The sequence below is a fragment of the Lepisma saccharinum genome, chromosome 11, assembly GCF_977018435.1.
Source record: "Lepisma saccharinum chromosome 11, izLepSacc3.1, whole genome shotgun sequence".
NCBI lineage: Eukaryota > Metazoa > Arthropoda > Insecta > Zygentoma > Lepismatidae > Lepisma > Lepisma saccharinum.
This window is the reverse complement of record NC_139239.1, coordinates 48,486,990-48,507,571: the sequence shown is the minus strand read 5'-3', so window position 1 is coordinate 48,507,571 and position 20,582 is coordinate 48,486,990. Positions and strand designations below refer to the sequence as shown.

The window sequence follows — 20,582 nt, the reverse complement described above, 5'->3', positions numbered from 1 at the left end:
AAAGGAACTGTCAGTCAGGAAGTTACAGTCAGAGGGGGATAATCGATACCGTTTAAGGTACAATGCGTCCCAGTCCTCTGCGGTCTTAGATTGTTGCATTGTGCCGACCGGGAAGGGAGCAGTCGCCGCGGCTGCGATGGTCATGGTGTGGACGTCGCCGGTTCGATGTGTTCAGGTCGTGATGGGACGGTGCGATGGCTTTAGCACGTTAAGATACTTTTTACGACAGCAACTCTAGTGCTAAAACAATTCTACAGTAGCAGGTCTAGTGATAGTACACTTTAGCAAGAAAATTTCTGATGCTACAGTCCTTTATAAACAGCGAACCTGGTGCTAATCCTTGACCAACAGCTAAGCTGGTACTACAACCCTTCAGTACCCTTGATCACATAAACCTATTGTTAGAATCCTTAGACAACAGGAAATCTGCTGTCGAGACTCTTCAACTAGTGTTAGAACTCTTCAGTGACAGCAAATCTGCTGCTGGTGCCTTCAGGAAAAGCTATACCTGGTGCTAACTTGCAACATGGTGCTACTAAGTGCGTAACGTGCTATTTTTGGAAGCGCAATGGTGCTTCTGGACCTTCTGGTGAGTGGTTCGATGGTGCTGTCGATGACGGCGGCCAAGTCCATCGGCGACTGGCCGTGCAAGAGCGACAACGACTGCGGCACCAACCAAATGTGCGACAGAACCAAGCACGGACAGCGATGCCTGTGCACCAGGAACTATTTCTTCTGGAACTCTGAGTGCTGGAGGGCACGCTATTACATGCAGCACTGCACGATCGACCAAGAGTGCACTTTCTACGACAAGCACACCATGTGCGACAAGGTGTGCATGTGTCAGTCCGGGTTCCGCTACGTCAGCACCGTCGGCGGGTGCGTTTCTGAAAGCAGCCACCTCTCGGATGACCCCAGAAAGGATGGTTCCAGCGGGAGCGACAATGCTCCGCGTTTTGCAGACGTCCCCAGCGACATCTACCCGGACGGTTCCGACATACCCGAGGACATCCCTGCGACCTACGGCGGAGCGATACTCGTCGGTCTCATCAGCAGTTCCCTTGTGATTCTGTGCCTTGTGGCGGCCATGTGGTGTCATTTCTCTAGTCAGCGTCCGCTGAAACCTAGTCCCTACGCAAGAGCCGAGTGTCAGCAAGAACGGTGCGACTGTTACCAAGAGTGCGAATCTGAGAACGAAAAAATTCCTCTCGGGCTCTTCTATTTACCACCCCCGGAGAAGTACCAAACTCCCGGTCATCAAAACTACTTGAGTATTCAACCCGAGGAGGAGGCGTGTCGCTGCAGTCCGATGCCTCATCATAGCTCCATGCCTCCTCGCAGCCCCATGCCACGCCACAGTCCCGTGCCTCAACGTAGTCCAGTGTCACAACATAGTCCGGTGCCGAAACGTAGCCCCGTACCACGTCCCAACCGTTTGAACGATCTAGGGATTCACAACTGAAGCACGTGGCACAATAGGTTCCAAATTCACATCAATGTGATATTTTCTTTCTTGTTCATATTATCACCTTTTTGTACTTTTACACGGTTTATAAATTCATGTTGTGCAAACTTAAGTAACGTTTAGTGCCTTCGCCAACCTTAGTTCGACAAGAGAGACTTGGATTTAGGCTTTAACACGCTCGTCAATTGTATTGTTTGCTTTTATTCGCAAGCTTCGACATTACTAAGAAAACATTACAGTGAGGATTCTTAGTCACAAAGGCTGAATACAGTATCTAATATCTTTTTAACTTTCTTTGTACAAATTTATTAGAATTATAAGATTATATATATATACCATATATACCATTGTCATTTCTGTTACATTGAATATAGGCCGATATTACTTTTATTAGTACATCAAGATCTGTGTAGTTATACTTTAAAAAAAAAATAAAGTATAATTTCATAAGTAGCAATAAGAAAAATCAAGCGACGTTATATTGCGAAGATAGAGGTGTGTGAGAATTTCTTAATTTATTGCAAATTTTTTAGATTAGTCTTTACCTAATTGTAAATAATGCCACCCCAGCACAGTAATGACTTGGAACATCATGTTCTCCAAAAATACACTGAAGAAAACATACTTCAATACGTCATAATTGATATTATAGGATCAATATGGGTGCTTTCCGATGTGCTTTTGTTAGTCCTTCTTAGTTAGTCTTACACATCAAATGTGATTTGGTGGTTATTCCAAATAACAAATACAGTACCAATAGGCTGTAATTTTTAATCAGACAGGAAACTTAAACTTGCAACCAAATGTAACAATAGTAACAAAACCACGAAATACATCACAGTAACAATACCAATTCTAAATAAATCTTTTTTATCGTTATATATCGAAAAATACGAACATGCAATAATGATGAATGGTAAGCATAAATTATAAGCGATGGATTTGTTTCAAACTCAATACTGTATAAACCACATGATTGTTAGAATTAAAATTTCATTCGCATATAATTTCTTCAAGTATAGACTTTTTTGTGGTACATACATTCCTTAATGTTCTAAATCGCGTGTTTTTCACAACTTTTAAGGAAAGCAGTTTTAATGCACTCGAGAATACTATTAATATTATGAGAGACGTAACTCGTAATTATGTATTTTGTTTGTGTTAGTAGCTTCCTCTAGCTGATTAACTCGTTCGATTACGTGAATTCGCATCTTTATCGGATTTTTTTTTTGCAGATTGTACGTATAGTAAGTAGGGTGACCATAATATTTTGACCGCAAAACGGGACATTCCAAGGAAATCAGTTTACTCCCCCCCCTGAAGAATCGGTTAGGCCTAATTATAAAATTATTGTTATTATTTATTAAATAATTTATCACATAAATGATGCATCACAAACAATAAGTGAAATGTGATCTCTCATTGTGAAAAGGCATTATTAATTATTATAATCTCGGTATGACTTACATAGCGTTTCTGGTCCTTTCTGATCAACCTTTATGATGAAGTTGAGTAATGAGAAGTATTTCGCAGAAGAACCAATCTTCTAGAAAGAAGCTTTATTCTTCATCAACCGTTTATAAATCTCCCCGAAAACCTTACCCCACATATCAGACACACAACTCTAGATTTTTCATTTGAGTTTGTGTCAAGGCGCAGGACGTTTAAATTCTTGTTGCAATTCCGTAAAGAAACTGCATGCTTATTCACTGCTTTACAAATATCGGAACACACAAAACAATACATCTTCTTTAGCATGAAATGAATCTCAAATTTAGATTGGTTTTCAGGATAACTCCTAGACTTTTATAAAACTGGACAAATAGTGTTTTTTTCTTTTAATATATCGACGCGACGACCGGGACACGCCTCTAAAACGGAACTGTCCTGGTTAAAACTGGACGCATGGTCACCCTAACGAATACCCATCCAGGCATTGTAGAATTAAGATCTTGTATTTTTGTTATTTGGTGTAACTTTTCTTCCACTTTTTTCGCTTATCGTGAAGATGAAGATGGCTGATTGATGACTAGATGAAATTGATGAAGGAACACTCACAAAGAACACCCATGCCCTGGCCGCGATCCGAACCTTGGAACTTCGGTGACGCGATCGAAAGTCGATACCACGTGTTCGGTTACCGAGTCGGCCGTAGAATTAATATCAACAACGGTAATAAGGCATTTTTGGTGCCTTCCGCAAATGTCACATCTAGACGCTGAAATACTTGCTTTCCTGGATGTTGCATGTTCTTGCCTAACCCTGCCACGATGGCCGAATTTGCTATTGAAAAGTTACTTTTAAATTTTGCTCAACGCCGTAGAGTTAGGCAACACACATGACGCATTGCAGGCAAGCCTGTATTTCTGTATCTAGATGTTCAATTTTTTTTATTACGGATAACTGTACTTTACTACTATTGCGGTTATTGTATTTTTATTGGAGCACTTACTTCCTCGTATTGCCCATTGTTATTATACTGATATTTTCACCACAAACACGTAAAGTATCCATTAATTATTATTATTTAAATAATGGTACATGTAGTTATGTTAGCGTGACATCTTTCCTGTACGTACATTATTGATTGTCTCACATTCTGAAGGTTATCCTAGCACACTACATTTCGAGAGAGCATCTATTTTATCTTCAAAACACTAGAAAAGGGGTGTTTGCTTGAAGCACTGTGTATAAATGAGAGACAGACAATGGACCGGGAATTTTTAACCTGGGGTAAGGAAATTTAGGGCGATAGGAGATAATTTTTTATCCTAAATCAAATATTCGGATTATCTTGCCAAATTTGAAGGTCTTACAAACTTTGCACATTGCGTATTTAAAAGATCTAAATCTTCTTTCTCAGAATACTCATAATCAAGTTTTTAATAATAATGAGTTATAAATTAATATAAGTTGCAATTGCGTGCATCAGAAAATTATATTTTTTAAAACCGGGTCATTAAAATTACATTAATTAACTTCGTAATGGTCGTTAATACTGAAAAATAGTCATGGTTTGTTTAAGGTATTTGGATGCTAGCGGAAATTGACGGCCATAAACCGTTATTTCTCTAGTCATCCTCTTATAGTGTAGTTGGAGACTCGAATCCTAACCCCTGGTAGCGAGGACTTGGATCAACACCCAGCGCCGTGTTTATGTTTATATCCACAGAAGTTAAAATGCTTGGTTGATTGATTTTATTTATTTTACTTCGCTTTTTTGTGCCACTTTTGGTTAATTTGCGAAGATGGGGATGAGTGATGATGTGATGAAATTTATGAATGGACCCTCACAAACATCCAGTCCAGGCCGGGATTCGAACCCGGGACCCCTCGCGTCGTAGCGCGTTGTGCTAAAGACTCCGCCACGCGGGGCGGCTAGGAGTTAAAATTCATCGAACACTTTTGGTACAACTGTTGACACAGGTAAACGTGCAATTTTAGTTTCTTGGAAATGACTATCCACTGATCTCAATTAATGTATTTTTATTAGGGCTGAGCCGATGCCGATGTATCGGTATCGGCAAATACCAGTGGTATCGATATCGGGAAGTATCGGTTAGATTTTATTTACCGATACCGGCGGATACTTTTACAGCGTTTTGCTCGTTCGCGAGGTCCGCAAAAATAACGCAAAACACTTTCGCGGAGTTTAATTATCCTGGAAGTTATGCAAATTCGTATTTTCCTTTGATTTTGCTCCAACTGTATTTTGTGATTACATGTAATTTCTGAATATTTTAAAGCAAAACTAATATATTGATTAAGTAATAAAGACCATTTTGGGCGTACTTACTTTGTTAACTAGCTTTCACCACATCGTCGGGCTTCCTCAGGAGATAGGACAAGAATAGTAAAGATTTAAGACATAGGAAGGTAAGTTAGGGTTGCCAGCCAGAGATGGAGTGACAGAGCACCGCTTTGTCTTTTACCTTTTATCGTCTATTTATCTTTTTAATCTTAACTTACCTTCCCATGTCTTAAATATTTACTATTCTTGTCCTATCTTCTGAGGAAGCCACATGATGTGAAAGATAGAGATCAAAGTAAGTACTCGTACGTGCTAAAGCTGATGTTTATTACTTGGTGAAATAATGGCATGTGGTGTAAAAGAGCGTTCTCATTGTACCCTTTAATCGTAACTAAACGTCTAATGTACCCACACCATAGGTTCTCTCCGAATATTGGGTTTTGTGAAAATTTTTTGGGCTACCTGATTGGTGGGGCATTTTTGATATGTTGGAGGCGTGTATATGCAATAGAGAAAATGACATTCGGGCTGTATGTGGAGAGATGGTAAACAAAGAAAACAAAAAAACAATCCTACGTTTATTATGTAATTGGGTGTTTTTACGTTTACAATCTTTATGATTAATTACTAAAATAAAAATGTGAAACACACGTATACTAAGAAGTATATAAATACTTTAATTTTCATATATTTTTTCCACAGTTATTGAAAGAAAGTAAAGAACAAACATAAGTTTGTAAACAAACTGTCGAACACAATTTTGGAGCTTTATTGTAAAACCTCGGAGTTATTAGTGAGAAGAATGTGCCTGCATAGCCTGACAGTTTCTTCATGTCTGGTTGTGCACTTGAAACTTTCAAGCGGAGATTCGGCTACGAATTTAGTCTATTTCAGTAATCTTTTTCAGATACACCATGCATGAAAAGCCATTCTGCGAGCTGATTGTGTACCCCCTTCAAGTAGTTCATGTACCCCTGGGGGTACTCGTACCACAGTTTGAAAACCACTGGTGTAAGTTATTACTGATAAATTGATGCTTATAATTGGTGTGGAATAGTCATCCACTAATATTAATCAATATTTTGAACAATTTTTGATTGTTACAATTTTCGAGTCGGTATCGTTTCAGCCCTAATTGTTAGTATTTGTTTGTTTGAGTTTTGGTTTTAATTCCACTGTATGCACAGAAGGGGCTAATCGGGACCGGACTTACAGTTTAAAGTGGGACCCAAACCACTATGAGGTCGAACTAATATTTAGTGCGTCTCACGGAACAGTAACTGATAAAAGTACCCTTGATGTATTTCTGTGTGTGTTGTGATGCACAAAAAATGCATCATTAGCAGTTTATGCACTTTAATGTGTTACTGGATACAACACATATGATCCATTTGACACATTTTGGGGTTCTTTATTTACTTAATATGTCCGCATGAAGAAAGGGTGGTTTGAGTTTTTGATCTCTTGAACGCAAGCTCCGTACAAGCGTTCACACACCTAACGAGCTACGTATGATCGATATTGTTTTGCGGGCAAGACGGGTGGTTTCCAAGCAATTTACCTGCCTCGATCAATCACGCCTTGTTCTTTGTGTCTGTCAAGGTCATTCTTTGCAAGCTTACATATTCATAAAGAAAGCTAAACGACTGTTACCATTTTAAGGGCAATAACATTGCAAAAAGGTTATGTCAGAGGCCTTTCGAATGGAAGTCAGTGCTAAGGAAAAATCACATGAAATATATTTTCCTATTAAATGGCTTGAAATATTTCTCCATCAATGTCAGAATTGTAGGAGTGATGAATTTCATTCGAACGGTATGACTTTATCGCTTTCTGCCCACAATTTTGGTGTTTTGAGAAGCACACGTTCCATTTTCGTGGTTAAGAACTGAAAAATATCTTCCTTTGTTTTTCATCTGACATATTCTTGAGTTCTTGTTTTAAGTACACTTTATGAACAAAAGGAAAATCGGAACCTGGCCTACAGTTTATAGTGATATCTGAACCACTATGTACCACCCGGGACCACTTGATTACAAGGCGACGTATCTGACAAATTCTTTCTCGCATGATTAAAATCTTGTGTTAACAAAGTCGAAAATTTGAAAGAGGGCACTGAGGAAAACAATTCGGGGGAGGTTTTGCACTGGCATAAATTCATCGTTGTCCGGTACTTTTAAGTAGAGTAAACTTTAAAATCCACAAAGCAGCTTATAGTACCAAATCGTGTATTTAAAAATTCATCCAGTCACGTATGTAGAAATATATTTCTGGAGGATTCAAACAAACCAGGTAATCGCACAATAATGATAATGATAATAATAATAATGGTGTGGAATAGTTTTTGTGTCCTGGATTTGTTGTAAAGTAACTGAAGAGGCGCAGGTGCGGTCCCCACCACGGACAAAAAAATGTTTACTTGACGACGAGAGAAGATCTGCTGCTTAGAAACGTAGTGGTTTGATTTGATTTGATTTTACTTCGCTTTTCTGCCACTTTTGGCTAATCCCGAAGATGAGATTGAAATGTGATGAAATGAATTGATAAACGGACGATCATAAACACATAAACACAACACAAAACTCCACAGAGGATTACGCAGACTGAGTTCAGACGCCAGAGCCTCGTTGGACTGCAATATTGTTGTTACCGGAGTGTACTATGATTCGTATACGTGTAAGTGAGATTGACTTCTAAGTGCCTTTTTAAAAGGTCGCCCTTTTACGCCCCGGAACGTAATGGTATACTATACAAAGATGGACAAGAGTGAGATTGCATTCAAATGAAGAACAGAATCGCAAAAGAGTATGTGTAAACAGAAAATGGTTGTATTTTAATAAAGAAAATGAGAATTTATATTTTGTATAATCTAAACATTTTACTTGTATATTTCTTTGTAAATATACAATATTCATTCAAAAGGGCGCCAATATTTCCATTTGGCGCTTGTTTTGTCACTTATTCTCTTACTGCTGCCCCTTGATCTCGGCCCCCTCACTCTTCCCCGCCCCGTAGCTACAGCTCTTCGATTGATCCACCTTTAGTGAATGTGTAATACACCTCATTGCGTGCCCTAACAAGAAAATAAAGACATACAGTCAGTGGTGGAGATTAGGGGGACCCACTTTTGTCCCCGCACTATGCTAAACCTTATCTACCAAGTGAAAGTAAACTGTCCTTCCCCCCAGTTTTGGCACTTTGTCCCCCTAGTTTTGGAACCCAATCGCCTAAGGTTCAGAGTTACACACAGAAAAGCAAATGGTAAAGTAATACCTGAAACAAAATAAATGTAATAGACTGTAGCTAAGAACAAATGTTCAAGTGCATCATCGATGAAGATGCAGGAAGATGCATCAGAAACAGCATCAGTTGATGCATTAAAGTGCATCTCGACATAGAACGAAATACTCACTTGCATCACACGCATCACTTTGACGTTACCTTCACAAATTATACACAAAAATGCATCAAACCTGATTCTTGGCGAAGGAAAAAAAATAGTGCATCAGTCGATGCGTTTGTTGTGCAGCAAATATATTTGATGCATTTAATTTTCTGTGTGTAGCTGAACTCCTGAGGATCCAGCCAAGATACGCACCTGCATCAGAGAGAAGAAGGGTTTCTGACAGAGTGGAATCAAGAAGTCGTGAGTTCGATTTCGAAAGGAGGCGCTGTGGTTCGCAGCTCACTTAAAACAGTATATCCAGTCCGGATTAGGGTATGTGCCAATAAACTGGGCTAAAAGTTTTTGTTTTTTTGTTGCATCGGGTAGGGAATATACACATATATGTCTGTGTGCGTGTGTAAAATTAAATCAATCAGACGTAAATGGGCAGGCCATGTGGCAAGAATGGGAGAAGGAAGAGTTTACAGGATTCTTGTTAAGAAACTTGATGGTAAGAGACCTGTAGGAAGACCAAGACGTTGGAGGGATAACGTTGAGATGGACCTAAAGGAAATCGGTAAGGATGGAAAAGATTGGATTGATCTTGCCCAGAATAGGGACAGATGGAAGGTTCGTGTTGCTGCAGCCATAATTCTCGGGTTTATGAATGCTAGAGAGGGAACTCAATAGTGTATGTGTGTTTTTCCTTTTAAAAATAACACTAAAATACTACAATATTAACATGAATAGTTCATGAGGCACACTGCGGGATATTCTAAGTCAATACGACATCTCACACGATAGATCATCACAGCGGTGACATAAATACAAGCACTGGCATTATTTATAATACTTTTGTGTTTGTATGGACTGGACGTGTCTGTTGTTTGCCTCGTAACTACAAGGAAGGGGAGACTGATAGGCATGTTGATCGCGGTTGATAACTGTACGAATACTGGTTCTGCATGTGAAAGATATATTTATGCTGTTATATCGATCTATTTGTTCAGTATTCGTTTTACCAGTGCACGTATAAAATAATATAATGTAAAAACAGTATGGTAACAATCATCCCATTGTGTAATTTCGTCTGTGTGACGTAAGACATCAAATTGGTTTTTCTCTTGACGTTCGATTCCTTGCGTCATATACCTCATTGATTTGACCATATCGTGCAATGTGTATAAAATTATGTATCATTCATGTATCGAGAGATGTCCTATTTCAGATACACTAATCTCTTTCCTCTGTAAGAACAACATCACGTGACTTCCGAGAAATCCTATTAGTTATTCTAATGGTAGCTGTGCAGAAATCTTGCGCGTGGGAATTTAGTGCATGATAAAGCCATACCACTCAATGTAGATGCTGTACTATGAACTGTACAGCCACAATATATATATGTATGGGCAATATAACTCATAAGAAAGCACCTATTTCTCAGAAATCACGTGGTTTTGTTTACATTAAAGTCATTCTTGCAGAGGATAGGGAATGTTTCGATTTACAGATACAGCCTACACGTGACTGTGTGTTGTTGTCCAGTTTCAATCTTCGTGTCAATGAAAGTAGCATAGTCCAGTATAAATATACTTGCGAGCATTGATATGTTAAAATTTTATCGAATTTTGTGATATTTTCCCTGCAGAAGATGTGTATTACTAATATGGCGAGTATGGTTGTAAATATGTAAGTTTTCGGGCGTCTGAAGAATTTATTCAGAATTTTCAGTTCGTTAAAGGTAAGAACTTTTTATGGAGATAAATTAATATTAGGCACGAAAATTACCCTCAGTTAGTAATGTAGAAAAAATTTTAAAGATATGATTTGAAAAATTTGTCGGGGAGAGTACGTGTTGAGGATGTGTGAGAAATTCTCTACTAATCTTTATTATGGATCTAGGTCCTAGGATTAGCAAGGTCACGGGGAAAAAGTACTGTACTTCAAGTACTTCCGAAAAATGTCCCCCCAAATTACACTCCAATTAGTGTGTGTGTGTGTATATATATATATGCATGTTGTTTGCGCGCACACACACACACACACATACACATACATATACATACATATATGAGGGTAAGTGTTTGTGTGTGTGTGTGTGTGCGTGTGTGTGTGTGTGTGTGTGTATGTATGTATGTGTGGGGCCTCTCTGATGGAAATGTGGTAATGTCGTCGCCGTGTAATCAAGGGGTTTCGGGTTCGATACAGTTTTCCTTAATGTATTTTACTTTCTGCTTGTCTCAATGACAACCTCTTCTTTTTTATCGAAACTATATCCTCTGTGGAAGTGCTAAACTGATAAATTATTCTGTGTAGGATCTTTCCTATTCATTCTGGAGGATACCGGGATTTTTTTTCCACCTGTTCGAGCGGCTCCGGTGCCCACCCAGCGTCGTACGTATAAAGTGGGTACATGGAGGAAACTCTGGCAGGTAAACGAGTACAGGGACGTGGTGCTGATTGATCACATGACCTCCACCTTCGGCCGTGATCAAGAAAGTGTGGAGCCCTAACTACACACCCCTATACGCTTTCATGGCATAGCGAAAAGCACAGGGAAGCACATTACTTTACTTTTTTCATTATTTGGTATCCAGTACGTCATCATTAACAAATCATATTACATACACGCACACGCACACATATACACAGTTTTTTGGGGTAACCATTATAACTTGTTACTTATTAGAAACGCTTATATTGAAAGCGAAGCGAACAAGAAAAATGTTACTAATTTCATACCTTTCATTCTTTCAAACAGGCAATAACAAATACTTTCACGAGTCATCATGTAAGTAAACTGCTACATTTTCTTCGTCCTCTTGCATCTGCCCCTCCTCCCTCCCCAAGCCCTCCTACCTCCTCACTAAAGTTATTGCTTGCTCGAAGGCAGCGAGGTCATTGGACTGTTCTGGTACTTGGCACCCTGGATAGAAGCAAAATCTAGCAGAATGAACAAAATGAATCGAAAACAAAGGTGTACTGGGGAAGGGAAAATTTAACCGTATTTGCGTATTGCCTTACAGAAACGGTGCACTGAAACAGCAGGGGTACAATAACTCAACCCAGGGATAAGTCTTCCCTGCCATTTGAATGCCATTTCCTTCCCTTAATCCCTTAAAGCAAGAAAGACCGCTCCCTGCATTGTCAGGTTGAACACAAAGGGGTCTAGTCATACAGTGACGACCACAGATTAGAAATAGGTCTCGCAGGAACATTTTATGACGGGCAGTTCAGAGAGTATTTGGGACGCAGTGCCGCCTTTGGTTGTCCGCAACCATCTCGCCAACATTTGTTGAACAAGCTTGTTGTATTGTCTCCATTCAAGCTTTGTGCTGGTCTTAGGGCCGCCTGTCAAGATGTTGCTTTCCTGAAGAAAGAAGATCGCGTTTTATTCTAATTTCTGGGCCTTCCCGATGGCGCAGTGGTACCGTCGTTCCCTTGTAATTAAGGGGTCCCGGGTTCGATACCCGGTGGAGGCACATAGTGGTTCGGATCCCACTTGAAACTGTAGGTCCAGTCCCGATTAACCTTACTGTGCAAAAAGTGGACTTAAAACAACTCAATCAATCTTATTTCTGGCTGTGAATTTAGGCAGGGACGTAATTATAACCAATAATAGGACGTTATAAAAACAATAATAATAATGACGCTTTTAACATTGAAATTATTGTCAAATTTAAATTCTAGCACATTTAGTAGTATTCCAGCGCAAACAGCACTTTAAATTATGCGAGTGATTTGTAACTCTCCTCTAGACACTAACGTGTGCAGGTTTTTTTTTTCAGAGGGGAGGGGGAGAGACAGTATAACATATTTCATAATTAACTACTTTTAAGCTTCCTTTTGAAAGTTGTTCAAAGACAGAAATTTCGGGAGAGTTATAGCTTCATCAGCTCCCCCATGTGTACACCAGTGCCTCGAGATGTAGTAGGAAAAATAGATGCGTGCCACTTTTTTTTGCGGCAATTTCGAAAATTGTGCATCTCTTAACTTGCACCCTGCATTCTCGCAAAACGACGTTGATGGTTTGTGCAAGTATCATGCACAAAGACACTGAAGTAGGTGTTTTCACACTTTGTTTATTTCTGTCTTGAGTTCGTGTTATCAGTAGGGAGCGGGTTTATAATAGCCACAAAGCATGCTAAATAGACAGGTAAATTGGCGCCAAAAATGACAAAATTTGACAACTTCAAAAAGCACAAAAAATAGGTAGTAAATATCAACTTGTTATTACCTTTCTTTTTCAGTTTCACACCTATTTTTTTATTCTACGTATATTATATTTTTTTAAATGTTGTGCCGCTTTTCTGTTACTTTTAGTTAATCGCAATGTTGACGATCATGAATGGCAATTAATGAAGGAAAACCCACAAATCGCCATCACAATTATGATATGTAATATGCAGAATATTATTGGCCACTCAAATGTTCTGTTTCTTGTTGTTGTTTTTTAATATTCTCAAGAATAAATTCTTGTTTTTGCTTTATATTGCATATTTATTATAACGTCACGTTTACCACGGCGGACCTCCTCGGTGTGGTTTACCACGTTGCTTTGTAACCAAAGAGTGCCAAGTTCAAGTCCCGATGGAGACACATTGCACAATGGGTCTGAGTCAAATTTAAATTATAAATCCAGTTCCAATTAATCTATTTGAGCATAAAATGGACTTTAAACTATTTTTTATTACGACGACAATGGGATCAGTTATTGTAATAGTGAAAGAAAATAATATCTCCTTCAGGATTCAAACCTCTGTCTCAGTTTTACAGAAATTGTAATCTCTAGACCAGTGGTTCCCAAAGTGTGCGTCGCGGCGCCCTGGGGCGCCCTGGTAGGCGTACGGGGCCGCCGCGAGATGTTCCAATATTTTTACTGAAATTCAGTCATTGATATGATTGTTCCAAATACATGTTCTTATTTAGAACATTTTACATAAAAAATGTTTCTGAATTTGAAATATATGTTTATTTTTTAACTTAAGGAAAGCAACCTATGCACACTAACAGAGCGTTACAAGTGTTAGATAGGGCCTCCCCGGTGGCGTAGTGTTAGAGTCGCCACCTTGCAATAAAGGGGTCACGGGTTCGTTACCCGGTGCAGGCACATAGTGGTTCGGATCTCACTTTAAACTGTAGGTCCAGTTCCGATTAGCCTTATTGTGCATGAAATGGACCTAAAACATCAATTCAATCAATCAATCAATCAAAGCAAGTATTAGATAGGCCTACATTCTGATTTGGACGCCGTGGAAAAATCTTGAAACACTAATGGCGCGGCGAAACGAAAAAGTTTGGAAATTCCTGCTCTAGACCATAGAGATTAGCTTTGTTCCTTCGTTCGTCAGTGCTATATATATTTTTTAAAACAATGCAAATATAGGTAAAGATTATTTTTCCGTTGTGTGAGGTATCGGTAGACCGTTAACATCCGCTAGCAATGCCAACAATGCATTAGTGTACATTGTTATTAGCTAGGCTTCCACTCTCCCCGACATCCATTCTAAACAATGGCATTACTTATTTAATTTATTCCAGTGTTCGTGGCGGAGTGGTAAGCGTAAAGGGCTACGGAATCAGAAATCCCATGTTCAAACCTCCAACAGCCATTGGTGACTCATTCTGTTTGTCTATGCTCCCATCACCTGTCCATCCGTCCATCATTCATCCATCCACATCGACTTGTAAAAATTAACCTACGAGGTAGGAAAAAAGGTAAAATAGCCAAAATGAAAACCTACTGAATTCTAGCCGCCTCAGTGGCTGAGCACGTTAGCTACCGAATTACTATTTTGTCCCAAATTGATCTGAGTTCGAGTCCGTGAGTTTTTGTATTAAGTCCTCTTCATGCACAGATAGGCCAATCGGGACTGGACGGACAGTTTAAAGTTGGATCCATACCACTATGTGCGTCCACTAGATATCGAACCCAGGCCAAGACCTCTTAATTATATGGTCACGACATTACCGCTACGCGATGTCCTTGCCTGGAGAGGCAGGCGCTTTTTTTTGTTACTGTCCATGCATTAATTTCTTGTATCACCGTTGCATATCTTTGACATTAGCCAGAAGTGTCAGTAAAGTAATGTAAAATCAGGAAACGAAAATCAAAGTACATCCAGTGTTCAAATTGAAATTTTTAATTTAACTCCTGACCAGGTAAAGAATTTTCCTCTTAAATATTCTCGATCATATTTTGCTATTGCTAAGAATTTGATGTAATCATTTCTTTCAACTTCAAGTAAATATTACATTAATATCAGAATATAAATTGTCAGTTTCTGTACTGAATTTTACATTAAAATCAATACTGTTGTTGGTTTGCAAATTACAATATGTATTTGATGAGAAAATATTTCCTGATTAATTTGCCTTCCTCTAAGAAAAATAATTCTGATATGAAATAAAAGTCCACTGAGACGAAATCAGTGATTACTGAACTCTTGTACATCAATTGGAAAATTTATGTTATTTACTTTGAACCATTAGTCCGTATGTTTTAGGTACAAATCTCAAAATTTGAAAAGGGAAGCTGATATGACTTTTCTCCTCAGCATTTTTTTCAATTTGAACACTCGATATACAGACATATACATATTTCATTATTTAAGTTAAACTACGAACACACACACACACACACACACACATAATTGTTTTACAAAACTGATTGGTACTCACTTTGTAATTCGCCCACAGTTCCATGCATTTTAGATCAGGGGTTTCCAACTGGCGGCCCGCGGGCCGCATGCGGCCCCCGTTGCCTTTTTCTGCGGCCCGCGAAGCCAGTTTGCAAAATACATTAAATTTATTTATTTTTATTAAAATACGTTCTTTTATTTACTGAAGGAACGGATGCTCTGTGAAGAAAGACAATATCACAGGTAGAATTGATTTTGCAGTCAATGATAGTAATCAGAAGAATCTAAAGTGACGTAAGTTTCTCTTCACACCATGCATTCCACCCCTTCGCTATGCGGAATGAACTCTGCCGCTTCCGCGAAGGCTTCACTCTTTGTGTTTAGAAACAAATCCAGTGCGGCGCTATAGAGGTCTGTTTTACTACGCACGAAGTACGAAGAGATTTCCAGTGTTCCAACTCGGATTGTACTGTGACTGATTGTTAAAGTTTGTGCAAATATCGAAATGAGCAATATCTCCAAAAAACGTAAGATTGAAAACTAAAATAGCTTCTGTCCAACTTGAATTGTGTGATTTGAAAGGCGATGTGTTCCTTCAAACTAGGCAAGAAAAGGGGCCAGAGTTTTTCAAATACCTTTCAAAGGAATACTTTCCAAACCTTCGTAGTTTTGGGCAAAGGATGACATCGATGTTCCGCAGCACATACACGTGTGAAAGTGGTTTTTTTTCTTCAATGAAGTTCATCAAGAACCGCTACAGAAGCAGACTGGCAGATTCATCACTGCTTCATCTGCTTCAAATACAGAAATTCAAATACAACTTTAATAAAAGAAGCAGATCGGGCTCAATTTTCACATTGAACACTTACTATGAAGGATTCTTATTTGTATGGTGTGTCTTTAATTTCTTTCAATTCATCAGTAAGTATTGGGTTTCTGTGAAATAAATTGTAATTATACAATTTTGATTTGTAATTCCATTGTTTTATTGCCTCATTTTAGAAATTTAGGTCATGCGAAAGTACTACATTTTCAGTTCAGTACTTACAAATTTTTGTAATTTTTAATACCCCCCCCCAAAAAAAATGCGGCCCGCCTATCAACTGCTGGATATAATTTTGGCCCTCGGACCTTTTGAAGTTGGAAACCACTGTTTTAGATGATAGGACTTTCCTCCGTTTTCCTTATTTTTTTAACATGGTTTCTTCCAGTTGCGAATCCCTATTTTCCTGAAACTTGATTCTGCATATCCTGAATCTGTGCCAAATTTACGGCATGGAAAACAAAAGCATGCGTCAAGTTCCACACTATATTCTAGCCACGGCGCAGATGCAAATCATTATTTCTGAAATAATCGCTTTCGCTTTCCGAACGTAGTATTTGGATAGTTTTGCAAAAGTGGTTGCCTAGGATTATCTACCCCAAGATCAGTAATTATTTTCACATTAGTACATTCACTTGTTTTGCCTAACTTTGGAACGTCAGAACTTGGACCAACATCATCTTCATTGTCGTCATGTTCCACATGTTTTGAGATAGTTTTAAAATATCCAGTTTTGATAAATTTATCCATTCAAAATGGAAATGCACAACAACGCTAGAACTCTTCCCACACACGAACAAATAGACAGTGACCGTAGCAACCCGATAGCAGACCTTGCTCGCAAGCAAGAACACAAAGCTAATATGTGGCTCTGAAGCTGAAGCAAGGAGAAATTTTAAATCTCAGAACAATGTCAGTACTGGAGAACTCTCTCCATATGTCGCTCGACCCCCTACTGTTGACCGCTCGGCCTCGGCGGAGTCTTTGATTCCATCTGTAACGGAAGGGTCATTTGCAACAAAAGGCAAAAGGTTTTCACAAACTTAGGGTAGGGCAAGGGTAATAACCTCAAAGCAGGCAGATTTTATGCCTTTGGTTATAAACTGGTAAGCAAGGAAAGGGTGGAATTTTGCTGTCCTACATTTGCTTCAGAAGATTTTCTTCGGAATAGCAGGTTTGTTCCCGCTCAGTGTTTCCAACTCTGCTACAAATTTACCAGAAAATAATACGTAGTATTAATTTAGGATAATTTTTAAGAGATCAAAATTTTGTTTGCGGGGGCCAGAGTTACAACTGCCGGGGCCAGAGCCCCCCAGGCCCCCCCTAACGACGTCACTGGTTTTTCGTCGATGATAACTCCGAGATCTTTTTCAGAGGAAACTTTTTTGATGGGATTGTTTTCAAGATAATAAGCAGAATCGAGTTTGTTCCGTTTTAGGGAAATGGTGAGGCAGGAGCATTTCTTAGGATTCAATTGAAGTTTCCACTGGCGACACCACACAAGTAGTTCTGTAAGAGGTTGCTGTAAGATTAAAACTTCGTGTTTACAGTCATCGGCAAACAGAAGTATATTTATAGGGAAAGAGGACAGTCTGTTGGGGAGATCATCCATGTAAAGAAGAAACAAAAGTGGGCCTAAGACGCTCCCTTGTGGGGGGAACTTCAGACAAAACAGTAAGAAAGCTGGAAGAGGTGCCAGGAAGGATAGATAACACGCTGCTCTCGTGCACTCAGATAGTCTTGTAGTAGGGATAGAAATGGGCACAAAGTGGACTTAAAACAGCAACTCAGCAACAAGTGTGGGTTCAGGGAAAATCCCAGTCCTCCTGAGTTCATGCTTAGAAAGAAGTTACTGTAATTTCACCGCTGAAACATTCTTCAGCGCCACACTGGTTGAATGTGAACTAATATAAATATATTGAAAAATTGTGTAGTTTGTTTATATATACATACAAAGAATGTGCCATGTAGAACCGATCCTATTGACTCTGAAAGGACAAGTCTACATGCACACATATCTGGAAAGGGTGTTGAAAATGAATTAAGCTATGTGAAGTTAACCTGAATAATTTACAATGACATCAATTTTACCCATTTTACCATTACATGCATGTAGAGTGGGTGGGATGCACAAGTTTGCAAGCCGAGATTGTTCAACACCATGTTTATTCTGTTTGTTCTATACAAGGAGAGATTCAAGAATTGAAACAAAACTCCCAGTCCCCCTCCCCACTTTTGCCCCAGCACTATGTTAAACCTTATCTACCAAGGGAAAGTAACCTGTTCTGGCCCCTCCCCTCCAGTTTTGGAGCCAAATCGCCGCCACTGATAGGCAAAGATCTATTCCTTTAAATCACTTTCTGCAAAACTTGTGTATCCCACTGCACACTCTACAGCAGTGGTTGATCTCAAACTTCGTGAACCTGCTACCCGGTAAATTCGCTTTTTTAAAAGTCGGTGCCCCGATTCCAACACCTTTACTCGTAAATAGCTTTCTAAGGCCATCTTTTCAGTTAGTTGCCAGCTGGGGCTGAAAGTTGCTTCACCCTTCCGGCCGAAACGTAATTCAGATTTGGAGGCTGCACGGCTGACAGTTCCCTCTCAGCGGCTTTGATTTCTCACGAGCACTGGGGAGAAAGAATTTCATTTTTATCGCTGGTGAAGACCTATCGGAAGGCCATCTTTCCATGTGGTTGCCAGCTTAGGTTGTAAGTCGCAAAATTCAGGAGAACCTGTCACAGCCCGGTAAAACTGACGCCAAGGCCCGGTACCGGGGCGCGCCCCGTCGGTTGAGAAACACTGCTCTATAGCACCACCTTATTATCAAGGCATTAGAGCGGGAAGCAGTGAATTGTGAATGAATGAATGATTTGATTTATTTTACTTATCGTTTCTGCCAGTTTTGGCTAATTGCGAAGGTGCGGATAAATAGTGAAAAGATGAAATAGGTGAAGGGGCAATCACAAACACATAGTATGACAAAAGTCCCATAGAGGATTATACTGGCTATGGATCCAGACGCCAGAGCCTCGCTAGTCTGCAAAATGCAATACTACATGGAAGTGAGGTTCTACGCCGTAGCAGTGAATTGCATGTCACTGGGCAGGTTTTACGTGGAACATTCTGTACTTGCTTGTTCAATACACTTCTACAATTAAGCCTTTATAGTTGTAAACAATTGCTCCTGTATTCCTTTAATAGGCTCGTCAAAGCTCACCGACGTCTCATTCCGACTTATGCCGATAATTAGCTTCTTCGTTACGCAATCCAAAGAAGTTCGCACCGATTTCCCATCGACCATTTCGGCCGTTTCAGTTTCCTGATTGCCACCGACACGCGACTTGCCCGGTCATTGTACTAGACTATAACTAAGCATCGATTATTTATTTTCTCCCTTCCCTTCCTTGGCGTCAACATATTGATCTTTCGTGCTCAGCAATGACGTGCGGTTGTTGTGATAGCACTGACAGTCTGCAAGATATCCTAAGCAATTATCTTGAATGTTTGTCATAATTAAAAACTAATTGAAAGGTTGGTTGGTGTACCACACGGAACAAATACATTGATTACCTTACGTCCTGCTGAAGATGGATAGGGCAATACTGCTCTGTCTTTTGCATTTGTTGTAAGTTTGCTTAGTAATTAATTTCGTGCCACCATGTAATTTCGGTTCTTGTTTCTTCATAAGGCTACCAGACGCCTGTATTTAGTCTAGACGGTCAATTCTTTTTAATCGCTGTCCTGATTTTTTTTTCTGACTTCAACTGTTAGCCAACATCTAGACACGTTACCTTTCGTTATAAAAATCATTGTTGCTACGTATCCTCTCCTTAAATTAATTGTAATTTTAATTAGTTCAAACGTGTAAGAAAAATGCTGAATTGTAATTGATCAATGATGGTTGAGTCACAATGAATTGCTTGAACTTTTAACCATTGTCCTTGGTTTATTATGATAAATCCTATTGGTTATTCCAATGAAAGCTGTGCATAAATCTTACGCATAGAAGTATAGTTCATATGATAGAACCATCACACTCAACGTGACTGTTATATAGAAGCTGTGGGTCATTGTATTATGAGCTGTATATTGTATTGTATTTTGCTATTTTACTTCGCTTTTCTGACACTTTTGGCTAACCGCGAAGATGAGGATGAGTGATTAACACAAAGATCACCATGCCCAGGTCGGGACTAGAACTTCGGTGACCAGATCGAAAGTCGACCAGCTAAGAGCTGTTCAGCTACGACCAATATACCGGGTGGCCACCCAGAGCCGTCTGGAGCCAGTTCAAAGCAACCGATTGCGCTCAAACTTGATATAGAAGCTATGGAGACTATGAGGAAGCGAATACTGAAGAAAAATAGTTCACATTTTCACCACAACAACCAATACAGCAGTGTTCAATATGCACCCTGTCAACGTGAATGATCCTTTGGAAGCGAAAGACAGTGTGATCAATGGTCGCACGAAGCGTTTTTAGAGGTGTTGTTTACTGTGCACCAGATTTCAGTGCC

General features: G+C 39.4%; 1 protein-coding gene across 1 annotated transcript in view; it reads left to right on the top strand.

The window, feature by feature from the left end:
* The window catches only part of LOC145994782 (uncharacterized), a 78,756-nt gene that overhangs the window by 22,202 nt on the left and 35,972 nt on the right, over positions 1 to 20,582 (top strand). The window lies entirely within an intron of this gene.